Raw genomic sequence first — 12,931 nt, 5'->3', positions numbered from 1 at the left:
ATCAGGTGCAGAGTTTGTATAAAGGGAATCCAGTCACACCATAGCTGGAGATGGGGCTACACCATAGATCCACCCAGGAAACAAGGCAGGAGACTAAACAGAAGGCACATCCATCTACTAGATAGGTCAGGCAAGGACTGAAGTCCCAGACGTGGGCTTAAATGAAGCCATGGTCTATATGCAGGGTGGGTGGATGGGGAGCCTAGGTCAGGGCCATTAAGGGCTAGCAGTGCCATCAGGGCCCTCTCAGGTTACTGCTGGTGGGGTGGGTGAGTGTGCTGTTTAGGAGGTTGAGATTTGGCAACCTACCTCCCATTTGGTCATGAAGGAGTTGAATTCAGCTCACTCAACATCCTCAAGCCAGTGGTCTAACTGCTGAACAGTTACATAAAGATAGATAGAGGGCATTTCTGCAGCCATACTTTAAGACTGACCTTGTGGCTGCATTTGGAAAAAGGGACAGTTCCAGGCAGAGGGAGAAGACTTACAATCCCTTACAATTCCTCTACTTAATTCTGGAGAGTGGCTGGGAGTAGCACAGCTCTGTCCTAAGCATCCCCTACTAGCTACTTGAAGCTGCTTTGTGTACTACACATGCAGATTTTTTGGGTGTTATTCCAAGACATCTCACTCAGTGTATAGGTGTTATCCTGAGAGCCAAAGGTCCAAAAGTCAGGCCCCCTGATGCTGTGTGTGGTCATGCCTGAACATCTTTTACATATCTAGCCTTGAGACGAAACTGTGGCTGCTTGTTTGTATGTTCCCCATTTTCTGGGAAGCAATAATAAAAATCTGGCTTCTTGCTTTCATTAGTGTTAAGCTGCAGCTGAATATAATAGGATTTATGGATGCTTTACACCTGGAAAACTCTCCAGTGAAGAGATAAATCTAGTTCTCAAAAGTCTAACCAAAGAAATGTGAATAATAAACCCCTCGTAATTAAATTGGAGTTTAAAAGGTAAATGTATTAATCTTATGGAGCTGTTAGATACCATGGTAATAGTTGAGACTAGAAAGCCCATAGAAAAGAAAAACGCTTCTGTCTTAAGAGCAAGGTTTGCGAGGTCCTCACTTTGTATTTCTTTAGTTGCTACTAACAAGGAGGATGAAAAGGAATCAGACTAAAAAAAGCTGGACCCCAGTCCTGCTCACTACATGCACTTTGAAGTGCCTTGTGAATTCGATTTCACAAATTTAATTGCAGGCCAGAGCTTCTCTATTCTGGAAAGTTCTTCAGTTCTAGATAGAGGTCCTAGAGGGAGAGGCAGCACTGCTAGTGTTGATGCTGCTAGACTGATAGGATGGATACTACATAGGGATACGCTATGATACACTGCCGTGCACAGCTAGACTCTTTGAATCCCTGTTTGCTCTTGCTGCATGTCTTACAGTTAGATTGTCTAATATCCAATAAGGTGCAGATTATAAAAGATATGTTTCCTGTATTTAAAAGCATTCATAATGTTCCTCTTCTGTGTAGGCTGAGTGTAATAAAGGCTGAACTGCAAGCTGTCCCTCCATGCAGGCAATAACAGGAAGTCTTTCCTGTACTTGTCGTATCCATCTTTATGAAATCTGTGGGAAAGTAATTGTGTCTGAGATTTCTGCTGCGTTCTTGGGCTTGATTAAATTCAGCTAACAAGTTCAGGAATTATTGTGAGGATTGATGCGTATAGCATGACTGCACCTTTTTTTTTTTTTTTTTAGGAAGCCAGATGAAAGTACATGTACATGGGTAAGTATATGCTAATAGTGTCGTTAAATATGGAAACCAAAAATGAAAGGTACTGATACAATGCTTTGTTGTAATGATAAAAGCCCTAATACAGATGCAGGTGTACCAGTTTAAATAGGCCAATGGGGGGGGGGAGGGGGGGTGAAAACCACACACTTGGCAGCCCATGTAAGTATCTTTTGTGGGCAAATTTTTCTAATGTGGACTAACCCTAACTTCTCCAGCTTTTTGTTTACCTCAGCTATACAGTGGATCCACTGTTTTCAATCAAAAACCCCACTTCCCTGCACAGAAGCCACCTGGTACCCACAAATGGAAACATCCTCTTAAAACTAAACCCTGGGGCCACAGTTAATTTTAGAAGAGACTCATTCTTTAATTGAGTACACATTAGCAAAAGCGTTGTGTGAGATGCGTTACAGGAATTTCAGCTCCAGACTGTCTAATTTGATCCTTTACTAAGTTTAGTACGTACAGAAAGAATACTGGTTGAGATGCAGAAAAAACATGTTTCTTCTTTCAGCATGCTTCTCTTTCTGCAACAAGTCCATGGCTACTAATAAGTTATGGTGCATTTATCATTTTAAATAATACTATTCCTTTAATAAATACCAAGGATCATACCATACAAAAAGTTTTCAAAGGTACTCTTTGCAGAATTGGACAAAATATTTTCACATCTACTGACATCCACAAAATAAGCACTTACTCCTTACATACGTGCAAATGTAGTTCCCACAATTGTTTTAAGTATTCAACTTGAGCCTACCCTATGAGAAGAGGGACTTCGCTTCTCTCCACACCGGTCTAATACAAAATGCCACAGACTTGTTTTTATGTTTTCCTTGATTTCTTAAAGCTTGATTAAAGTGAAGGCTTCTGCATGGACCACTTCAGACCAAAACTTGGTGGCTCAGATGACTGGTTTTAGAGATACCTGAATGTGCAGATGATGGAGCAGAAGTTTTTACACATGCAAAGGCAGGTGCCGCATGTGCGCACCCACACATGTCTGTGGTATGAGGAAATCTTGCAGATGTGATCAAACATAGTTCAGAGAGTGACAGAATGATGAGGGCTTCAGTGGCACCTTGAAAACACAGAGATCCTATGTCTGTTATTGTCATGGTCATGGGTGTGTGGGGGAGGGTGAAATTCCTCCAAGGTCTTGAAAGAAAGATCACTTTGGAGCTGTAAAGGTGAGTGCAGTTTAGAAACCAGGACACTTAGGAAACTGCCACTCTTCCAGAAGAAGAGATAAGAAACTGTAAACCAAAATGTTTGCCTGAATGACTTGGAACCTGAAGTAGCTCAGATCTTGTAATAACAAATGCTGCTTTTGCATATCTCTGTTTACATCAAGTTTACTGGGGAAGAGTCACACTGGCTGCTCTCCAGGTCTTCAAGGGCAATACGTAATCTGCATATATAGTATACACATACATTAACAGAAACAAATCACACAACTATTAATTTTGATTATATATATGTATATTTCCACCCTTAGAAAAGGAAATAATTATTTCAAAATGATAAGGAGGAGGCTGCTTTGTTGCAATAATGTGTTGACACAAACTATGCAAGCCTTGCATTTTGAGCTTTTACACACTTGCAGAAAATGGCAATCGCTGCAATAAATATGTGCTGCTTGGTCTAGTTCATAGTGAATTCTGTAGCAGTGTCCTGACACTGCGAATGGCTGCATACTCACCCTACCCATAAAAAGACAGCAGCTTTAAGCCACACATAAAGCATTCATTTACATTCTGCCAGTGAGCAACATTAGTTCCCTTGCCAAATTTACATGGAAGTTAGCATTTGATTATCTGTTTGTTTAATTATCAGATTTGGAAAGGTCATGAAAAAAAAAAACAACCAAACTTTTGAGAAGTGGCAGGCAAAATACTCAGACATTGCTCACCGAAGAACTTATTGCCTGATGCAGCTCCTCCAACCCTGCACTACCTCGTCCATAGTGGAATCACAAGACGGGACACGACTCTTAATCAGCTGTTGCAGTCACTATCTAGTGTTGTCATATGTGCTACTTTTGTAAAGACTGCTTTATCTAAAGGGAACATCAGGGAGCCATCTGTTTCCCAATAAATGTATGGGATTAAATCCTGGCTATGTAGCAGGAAATATCCACTATACAGCAGCCTTCATATGGATGGTGTATATATATATATTATTATTTCTGTGAAGTCTGATCTATTTGAAGAACAGATTTGTGTCAAATTTTATTCTGTATACTTTAATTGAGCCCACTGATTATTCGTAAAGACCCCACACTTTTAGAGACATTCTGGGAAGTACGGCTCCTCAATACTTAAGGGTTAAATTAGTAGTCCACCTTGTAGACTGAGATACTTGACCCCTCAAGAATGGAGATAACTGGCATTCTGTACTGTTGCTTTCTTTCTTAAAAGGAGCCAGTGGTTGATGAAATAGATTTTTAAATAAAATGCATTAGCTAAAACCTAATTGGGTAAAAACTGGATACTTGCAGTTCTTGTAAATGTCTATTATGCACATTAAGGAATGAAAAAATTTGGGACAACATCTTTAGTACTAAATTTCTGAAACAGATTGCATAAAATGTGCTAACAGGGAATAGAGAGGAAAAAAAGCATTAGAAGCTCAGGACTTAGAGAAAAGGGGTGAAAGAGTCCAATAAGATTTTGTACTGGTATTGCCTTGGTCTGCCAAATACCTGTGATACCACTGAAAAAAATACAGTACACTACATTTAGAATGCCTTATCCCATTAAGTAGAGCAGATCTGTGTCTTGTGTTGCAAATCAGACAGGACACTAGTTTTCCTCTAATTTCTCCCAGTTAATCTTGCTCCTCCTCTGTAGATTTGGTCTGAGAATCTAAATATTTCGAGTGTCACAGCAGGAGGTAGGTCTCTTACTTTGACCCCTTAGTTCTCAGTTTTTTATTATTTGGCCCGATCTTGCTCCCAGTGTCATTTCCTTGATTTCAGTGAATGCAGACACAGGTCCAGAACTAGCTATTGCATAAGGATGCAGTATTAAAGAAAAAATAAACTTCCAGAGAAAAAGAAAATAGTTCCTGAATATAAAACTCTTAAGTGATCATTAAAACCTCAAAAGAGGGACGTTTTTACATAAAATAGCTGTAAATTTATGAAGACATGTGTTCATTCTTCTGCAGCAGTCACTCAAAAAGGAAAGGAGCCAGGAAACAGAAGGTTGGACACCTGTGAGAAAAATGACAGTGTAATTCTGAGAAGACCAGGCCTCATAGTGCTTAGGCTGTTTCAAACACCACACTACTCTTAGGCTGTAATGAAAAGAAACCGTTGTTGAAAGGGTGATGTTATAAATTCTGAAGTGAAATTGCTTCAGTGTGAAAGATTTTCTGGGTGCCTTCCTGGCATCTACTAATTATTTACCTTTGAATCCTTAACTGTAGTATTAAAGACATGTTTGGTTCCAGTTTTGTACCATACCTTGCTGTCCTGCTGCCTGTGCATGGGGCAAAGCTTAAAAGGATTTGCCAGAGATGTAATCTGGCAAAGTTTAAAAAAAAAGATGTGATCTGGCAAAGTTTAAAAGGATTTGCCAGAGATATAATCTGGTAAACAAGAAAGGCATATAATACGGGGATGCTTTTTGGTAGGTGCAAATCAGTGATGATGCCATACTTTTTCCCTTCCCAAAGAGTCTCAGCCATGGCTCTGCCATGGCAGAGCCTGTCCCTATTATCGGACACAAAAGATCACACTATTTCTGGAAAAGCTTTCTTGTGCCTCCAGCCGCCCCCATGTGTCTATATATTCTTGTCCGCCTCAGTCTCAAGTGTGATATGCACTTATCACAGCAACCCCCAGGACTGTCTCTGTTTAAGGGCCCTGATTCTCTTCATACATAAGAAATCAACCCTTCCATCTTTGCTTCATGGCACAGGCTGCCACATTGTATTGTCCTCCCTTCTGTTCTTTGATTCTGTGAAAAGGTCTGGGCCTAGGGAATAGTGAGGGGAGTGGCAACAGGGTATGGAGCTAGTCAACAAAGCTGAATCCAGCAAAAGATGGTGAATGGAAGGTTGTTTATTCAGACTTCTCCTTTGTGGTCTATGTGAAATTGCAATTGTGAATTTGCAATTGCAGTCCACTTCCTTTGGAAAAATCACTGCAATTGATAATAATTAGCAACCTCTTACAAACCATTGGCAGGCTGTCCTGAAACCAGTCCTCAAGTTCCTTAGGCATTGCATTGCCTGAGACTGCTGAGTCCCTTGTCAACAATTTTAATATATTCCTTTGCTGGAGGGAAAGGCCCTACTCCAAATACCTCTTCAGTAGGAAACTGAGCTAAGTGACCTTATGGCTAAGTGCCCAAAAGGCTCAGCCAGAAATTTGGCAGTTCTCCCACTTGGCCCTGCAGGGGTGAACCTCCTGGAGGTGGCCACCTAAAGCTGGTACTAAGGTACTAAGGGAGTACCTGAGAGCAGTCAGTACACAAGACCACCTCAGAGAGCTGCCTGCTTCACAAATGGGTCTCAAACACCCACCACCTTGTGTCAGATGAGTGTCAAAATCACAAGTTTAGATAATCCTTCATGAAAACTGATACATACAGTACTCTGAATTGACTGTTTTATGAGAAAAGACTGGCTCTATAGCCCAGCATCAGGATTACTTTGACAAGGCATGTGTTTGTATAAGAAGGCTTAAAAACATCAACAATGCAGTTTTATAGAAAACGCAGTAGGAAGTACAAAAGCACTAAAGCTGAGTGCCATACATGTCGGATGTTTTTCTCTGTGATATGTTAAAAACTGATTGGGCTGAGATACCTGGATTGCTGTTGAGACACCTCTTGCTCTACTGTCATCCTAGTAGCTGTCATTTATTGCAGGAGTTCAGGTGCTCCTAAGCTCAAGCCACAAATGTTAGCAAACAAAGGCTTGTGCATACTTACAGCCTGGTAAACCCATGTCCTTACCAACTCCTGAGACATTGAGCTCAGCCCCAGCTGTTTGATGTACCTGGTTTAGCACAACTGCTCCCAGTGTGATTTGGCATTGTCTTATTTGCATGCTCACATATGCTAGCAGCATGTTATTAATCCTACAAACCCCGGTGATTCATATTTTTTGCAATCTGATTAAAACAGCTAATGTCATTTCCTACTCACCAACTCTAGATGACTAATAATCACTAACCCAGGAAACTGAGCTCTGGGATCTGTCAATCAGTTACCTGGCAATTCAACCACAAAAGTCTACATAAGCACTCTGAATCTAGTGCTCTTCACACCTTCGTTAAAACACAGGTGTCCCAAGTATTATCAGTACTATCAACAAAGCCTGCTGCCTCCCAGGCACAGTAGCTGTAATGGTAGCATGAATCAGAATTGGCTACACTAACTGCAGTAAATGGGCAGCAGTGAGCAATCCCATTTCATTAATAACAGCATCTCATCACCAGCTGCTCCTTGGAGACAGATGGCTGCAGCTGCTTCCCTAAGCATCACTTTTTCTTGCCACCTTCCAATGAATTGTAGCATTTGAGACATAAGTGACCTAGAAGTCTGAGTTTGTTTATACACTGGAAATGTGTTTTCTGTCCTGTCATCTTCTTTTCCTGTCCATTTTTCTGCATGAGGAGAATCACAAACAATTAAAAAAAATATAAACACACACACACATACACACACCCCCAGTATTTCATTCAACACAGATAATAGAATTGCAAAACCCTTGGCGTAAAAATCTCCACCTCACACTAGCACTGTTACAACACCTACATCAGGCAGTGCTGTAACATCATGACAATTAATTAAAGAGTTTCCCTCTTTTGCCAGAGGTAAAACTTTGTACCTGACAGGTATAAAATGCTTTTTTGTCTCTTGATACAAATACCTTATTTAGGCAAATAAATGAAATCTGAAAACAAATCCTGTGCAGTGGCACTGGTCAAACAGTTGCAAACCTAATTGTATCCTCCCTCCTGCACTGAGCTGTGCCAAGGGGCATTTCCCAAACTCCATTTGAAATTAATAAAGCTTCTACAAAGACAAGGGGATTTGCTAGTACTCAGTTTAGAGCAGCATAAGGATCTTACAGACAGTGTTACATTCACTCACAAAGATACATGGACTTCCAAATGGCAATGATTCTCCATCACACAAGAAAACAAGGGAAGCTTGCGCAGCTCCACAGTAAAGACTTCTGCATAGAGTGGTATGCTTCATCCAACAGCCAAAAGAAATTCCTGGGCTTGCATGGTGAATCACTGTGTTTCATAGCTGGAGGGGTCCAGCTGCTTTCATAGCATTTTGTGGATTTTGCCATCAAGTTTAAGCTCTTCTTCTCTTAATGGAATAGAACCTTGTGGGAATATGATGTGTCTTGCTCTCTGACTGTTGCTCTGTTACTACAGTACTGCTCAGAAGAGGGGGTGGGAGGGAGGAAACACCAACCATCTGGGTCGTGACACCTTAAGGGCACAAAAAGTCGTCTTTTGCCATAGTGCTAGACAATATGAAGCACAGTAAAGCTTTGCAAGAACTGCTAAAATATTACTAATAGCACTCCACAGCTAAATAGAGGCAAGAAGTGACAGGCTGGGGTAGCAGAAGTTGTTTAATATTAGAGATAAACTATTTCATTACAAATAGCTTTGGGAATCTAAAAGCCATTTCTGAATTCAAAAAAGAAGGCAAGCAAATAGAGAATACATATTTTCCCACAAGAAAGTAGCTTTTGAAAACCTTCTTCCCAAAATTTTTTCACTTAAATGCAATTCAAGTTTGTTCCTTTTTTTTTTCTTTTAGTTTCCTGCATCCTAAAATTGTGCCTAGAAGCTGGTTACTAAGAGTGTATTTTTGGAAGCGTGGCCGTCAGTACTTTTAAAGCAATTTAGAGCAAATGACTTTATATTGGATGCTAGCAGCAAATGGGATCCAGCACAGTAATGGCAGAGGTAGTGGGTTAGCAGAGGGTAAATGCTCATGAGGGAAAATACAGTAAGTGAAAACTTCTCTGACTTCAAATATCAGCACTAATGATCACCTCGCACTACTGCGTCTGGAACTCAAGCTGATAAAAATAGAGTTATTAATAAGATCCTTAAGTGTTTATGGATCAGTTGATTGTACCTTCTTAATTAGACAAGAGTTGAACTCCTTAAAGTTGCATTCAGCTCACTATCTGAGTGCAAATCACTGTGGGGAAAGCTGTGGCAGCTGTGGAGTGATGTGTGGGCAGGTGGGAATGGGAAGGACTTGCACTTGTGTAGAGAGGAAGCTGTACCCTAATCTGACACACATCTGGTCAGTGTATACTGTAGGGAGCCTTGGATTCTGCTGCCTAAATATTTATCAGGGCATGAACTACGAACAAGTATAAGTGCTTAACTGGTGTAAATATGGTGTAGCTGCATGAGTTTACATGACACTAGGTTTACACTAGAGGAGACTGTGGACTTTCATGCTTTACTAACATAGCCAAGGGGCTTTTTAGCAGACAGACTCTGGCAAATCTTGCAGGAGCACTTTCAGATGTTATTAGCCTCCTAGCTGTCCTTCCCACCCTCTTGGGTTATCGATTCGTTAGAAGACAAAAGAGCAACATGTGTCTGTGTCTTAACTGCTCCAAGGCAAATCCCAAGTTTTCAACAACATCCTCTCCAAAGGTGAACTGCTTAATGCTAACTGTTCATTGGTGTAAGTCAAGTAACAGAAGAAGGGCAGGGCACACAGACAGGCATGGTAGTGTCTTCAGCTACTTCAGAAAATTCTCCAGAGGACATTTTCCAAGGTCCTCACTTACATCAGATATATGCAGAAAGATATGGGGGCAGGGGGAGTATGTGGGTACTTCTTGCTCTCTGGGTCAAACCACGACAGGAAGGTACAGTAACTTGCTTCCCATAATTAGCTCTCCTAAGGAGAGGGGAGAGGGCACAGATGTACAACAGATTTGAAATGAGTCTAAGTAGCAAAATGTGGCTACAGCATACGATTTCAAGCCTTACAGAGCTGATAAGTTGGTATTATTAATGCACCGTTTCAGTTTAGATTTATATGCTACACACATAAACAGCAAACAGCATGCTGCAAAGTCAAATATGGAAGTGTCAGAATGAAAGTGACTGGTGCACATTTACTGCCTCCTCTGTAGGTCTTTGTATGTCACGTAGGTTTCAATGGACATGGCTGCCCAGTTCTTTTTCCGCAGACCCCTTCCCATATTCAGAGCAAAGACCAAGGAGGCCTCATTTAGTGAGAACTTATTCAAAACTTTTATTCTTTGTTCAATGTGTTTGGCAGCAACACAGGCTAATATTTATTGCATGCTGTTTAAACACTCATGGGAATTGTTAATTGTACTGACTGATACAGTGTTTATTTTCACAACTCATCTGTCAAGTGAGGCCAGGGGCATGAACCTGATTCTGCCACCCTTATCCTAAGTAGTGAGTAACTTCCTTCATGATTACTGGTGCTGCTCTTCAGAAAAATGAAAGAAAATTCAGGCCTGATTCACAGTCAGTTGTGCTTTTTCTAATGCCCTCTTTACCAGAAAGGTATGTGGGAATGGGGATGAGTTAGGTTCTCAGCAGAGAGATGTGCAGTGAGCTTGGTATCAAGTTCAAAGAGGAGGAATCTGGATCGTCAATGATAAAGGGATTTGTCATTAAGTCCAAACTTTGTTCCGAAAATGCAGTTTTTCCATTACCTTATGTGCAGTTCCTAGCCACATAAATCCTCATATGCAGCCTCTTTCAGTCACAGTGCATGGCACTCCTGGCTGGAAGAGACGGAAATATGCAGAGGCAGCCTGAAAGAGCAGTGAAGGAAAGAGGATGAAATTGTTTTATCATCCTATTTAACAACTTCCTCTGAAGTATAATACAAGACATTTGATAACCCAGCTGCTTGTGTGTACAGGGTCAAAACATTGTCCCTGGGACATAATCGTTATTATTGTAATTAATGAAAACAACAGAGCTGGGATATAAGAGATTATAACAGCAAAAATGAAAAGCATGCTTAATACTTTATAGCAAAGCTCTTCCAATGGCGTATGGCCCTAGAAAACTTTTGGCTTTCAAATTGAAATTCCCCACCAGTGCTCACTCTTCAAACTCTATTCTTGGTGAAATGACAAGGTGCTTGCTTTGTTCTTTTAAGATAATAAGAAGCTAAAACTGAAGCAAAACCACGCATTATTGTTTTGTCTGTTTGTTTGGGGCTTTTTTTCATATACTAAATGAGAACTATTGAGTTATATTTGGAGGAACTTTTGCTCTTCAGCAGTTTACTACAGAAGAAGGTATTTTGTCACAGAATAATTCTGCCAGAAAGTTCTGCAAGTACACATTAATGCATTTTGCTCAAGGCCTGGCAAGTCATCAGCGGCAGGTCAGGAGGCATATTCCAGTGTTCCTGACTTGCTGGTTAACATGTTTAAAACAAAGGTCATTTGTTGATGCAAAGACTGCTTGGTTTTTTATTATTTTTAAATGAATCCTGGCCTAAGTGTTGCTCCTGTAATTGTGGCGTTCAGCAGGCAGTTCAGTATGGTACCACCTTTTATGAAGTTTGCAATGCAAGATTCACGATGTTTGTAACTAGGAAGTAACAAAGGAATAAGGTTGTACATAAAAAGTTATTTTTTTCCTTTCTCACTTAAGTAGGATATGAACCACACAGGATCTATAGCTACATGAGGAGGTTTTAATATTATATTTGCTTTCAGAGTATGGAAGTTTCAGGGTCTCCACAAACATTAAACTGTATTTTGCTGAAATGGTTTCTGACAAGCCATTGCTCTCTGCAGAGAGGGTGCACTGAGGCCACTTACCCAGTGGTGCTGGCATTTGCTGCTGGGTTTTCCACTAAGCAGTTTGCTAAAACGTTCTGTGTGTATTTGAACAAATTTCTGACCAGTGAAGTGTTTTATTTTTGGTTTCTTTGAGCAAAAAAGAAAAAATCCTGTAAAAGAGTTTAGGTTGTTTTTACTTCCTTCCTACAGATATAAATGAAAATTCTGTCCATGCTGTAGAGCAGTATATATTCCAGGTAGCCTATAGAGGAGATAAAATCATGCCTGCTATGTGGTATACCTTCTTATTACTTACTCAGTGCCTATGGGATACAATTTATTTAGAATTTATTTAGTCCCTATTAGGTGGTATAAGACAAAACTAATTCTGGGGAAAATGTTTAAAAATGCATAAATAGCAGAGAAGACAAAATCCTATTTTAAAATTTGGCTTCTTAGCTAGTGCGATAAAGAGTGAAAAAAAGCTCTTTAAAAATGTGTCCTATTTAAACCTTTTTCAAATGTTATTATCTAGCAATACAGTTTATATTCTGCCAATCACCAAAGTACGATGAGTTCAATAAAAAAAGAAGCAAAACGTACTTTTGAAAGTCCCCCATGAGATGTTAAACTAAGCCGGAAAACAAAAGGATGTGATTATGTGGCATTATTTCAAACACTGGTACTTAGTGATGAAGAGCCATTATAATCCCTTCTGGAAAACTCTTCCTGTTCGCTCCTTACAGATAAACTGGGGCCTGCCTGGAATCTGGTAGACCAAAGACCAAGATCACTGAAAGCCACCTAATGTCTCTCCTCCTCTCACCTCTCCCTGGAGTATTGCTTTGAAGCTACAAGAAGTGAGAAAGTTGGTTCCATAAGCCATGTACCACTGGACTACTGCCACCACAGAAAAAAGTTTGACTGTAATGAGCTGTGACTTGAATGTCCTCTCTAGTGAGCTGGGAGTTGTGCTGCATGTATCCTGGTGATCTTTAAATAGTAGCCAAAAGCAGGCTGTCTGCAGCTGGTGTCATCCCACCAATTTGAGATATTTAATAGAAATACCCCAGTTAGGAGCATGGTTGCTCCAAACTTCATCTTCAAGAGAGAGACAGGCAGGCACTTGGTGAAAATGAATCAGACAATTTCTGTAATTTTCATCATTGATGTGTTTTAATTAATGCCAACCTCATTCTCCCCATGAGTCAGTAGAAACAACATCCACTTCTTCATGCTCCCTGTATAGCCCCAAAAGGCAGGGTTGGTGGGCAGTGGGGAGTTAATCCATTTATCACAGCCACCTGTCCAAATCTATGCAATAGTTTTCCCCTTAAGTTAATGGGGAACTTCTGATCTCAATTTAAAGCAGAAATTAAGACTGGACAAAGC

The sequence above is a fragment of the Pezoporus flaviventris genome, unplaced genomic scaffold (genome assembly GCF_033815535.1).
Source record: "Pezoporus flaviventris isolate CSIRO_AGI_PZ_B2104156 unplaced genomic scaffold, CSIRO_AGI_Pfla_v1 ptg000066l, whole genome shotgun sequence".
In the NCBI taxonomy this organism is placed as follows: Eukaryota; Metazoa; Chordata; class Aves; order Psittaciformes; family Psittacidae; genus Pezoporus; species Pezoporus flaviventris.
This window is presented reverse-complemented; position numbering follows the sequence as displayed.